Raw genomic sequence first — 1813 nt, 5'->3', positions numbered from 1 at the left:
AGGTGTCTTCATGTCAATCCTAGAGTAAGAGAACAGAGGTCACTTTAGGTAATTTGACACTCAATTGAAAGTTAGATGTGTATGAATGGAGAAAGAGTAGGAACCTCCATTCAAAGGAAAGTATTTTACTTCTCTTCTTTCAAAAGCTTGGATGCCACCTCTTTGCATTTACTCCAGTGACTCTAACAAATGTCACAGATTATGGTTGAGAATAGCAGAAGCATTTCCTGAGATGTGGAAGAAAGATGTGAGCCCACTAGCCCACCCAGGGTCCTGGGAGAAGCTGTCTGTGTGCTCCCACTTCTGGCTTCCTTGACTTAGGGCCCCACCTCTTCCTTCTCTATCCTCACACCATGGTCTCCTGCTTTTCCTCACTTGGGTATTTCTGTTTTTCAGTTGGATGTTTTATTTATTTACATTTCAAATGCTATCCCCTTTCCCAGTTTCCCCTCTGCAAACCCCCTATCCCATCCCCTCCTTACCCTGCTTCTATGAGGGTGTTAGCCTCACAAAATTTGTTTCACTGAAGACCAAACAAATCAAGGAATGGAAAGGAGGAGAGCTGAATAAAGAACTTTATTAAGAACAATAGTGTGTTGAGGAAGACAGCCTCTCCCCTTTCAATGACCACTTAAATCCTGTTCTGGAGGGAGAATCCTTCATGTAATGTTTCTTTTTGATTGGTTATTTTATTTATTTACATTTCAAATATTATCCCCTTCCCTGGTTTCCCCTCTGCAACTCTCCCATCCCCCCCAGCCCCTGCTTCTATGAGTGTGCTCCCCCACCCACCCACTGCCCTAGCATTCCTCTGCACTGGAGCATCAAGCCTTCACAGGAACAAGGGCCTCTCGTGCCATTGATGCCAAATAAGGGCCATTCAGCTTTTTCAAACCTTCCCCTAACTCCTCCATTGGACCCTGTGCTCAGTCCAATGGTTGACTGTGAGCATCCACATCTGTATTGGTCAGTATCTGGCAAAGCCTTTCAGGAGACAGCTGTATCAGGTTCCTGCCAGCAAGCACTTCTTGGCATCCACAATAGTTGTCTGGGTTTGGTGTCTGCATGTGGGATAGTTCACCAGGTGGGGCAGTCTCTGGAGGGCCTTTCCTTCTGTCTGTGTTCTACTCTTTGTCCCTGTATTTCCTTTAGACAGAAGCAATTCTGGGTTAAAATTTTGGAGATGGGTGTGTGGTCCCATCAACTGAGGGGCCATTCCTAACCTCTCGATATGGTCTCCACAGGGCATTTCCTATAAAGACCCTCATCAATGGAAATGGGTCAGTGGGATAATTGAGGATCTTTTCATCTCATAGTCCTTAATCTAATTACATCCACAGAATTCTCTTTTCTAAATGAAGTAACATGTGCACAATATAAATGAAAGGATGTGAGGACAACCGACCACCCAGGTGATATAACTACCTTCCAGATACTGCCTTTTCTTTTTTTAAGAGTTAGGTAGTGCAGTTTTCAATTCTTCCAGTCAGGAGCATACTTTGGTCTTCTGATGTGGATGGTGTCACTTATGACTTGTTTCATCTAGACACCAATCTGAACTTCAGAAATTCTCCAGTTTCTTATATAGAAAAAACAACCACTTTGGAGATTTTCCTAGCCCACATCTCTTCATCTCTAAAAGTTTTTTACAGCGTAGCTCAGGATTTTGTATATTAAACAACTCCTAGATGTTTGTGGTGATCAAAGATGAACAGGCAAACTGTAAGCCAATAAGCCTAATAATGTCTTGTTCAAATAAAAACAAGAGTAAAAGAAATGAAAAATAATTTGAAAACTTTAATGATGTTATTTA

Source organism: Mus caroli, unplaced genomic scaffold, assembly GCF_978045245.1.
Source record: "Mus caroli unplaced genomic scaffold, Mus_caroli_1 scaffold_16, whole genome shotgun sequence".
In the NCBI taxonomy this organism is placed as follows: domain Eukaryota; kingdom Metazoa; phylum Chordata; class Mammalia; order Rodentia; family Muridae; genus Mus; species Mus caroli.
The sequence above is the reverse complement of the archived record's forward strand: the minus strand, read 5'-3'. Positions refer to the sequence as shown.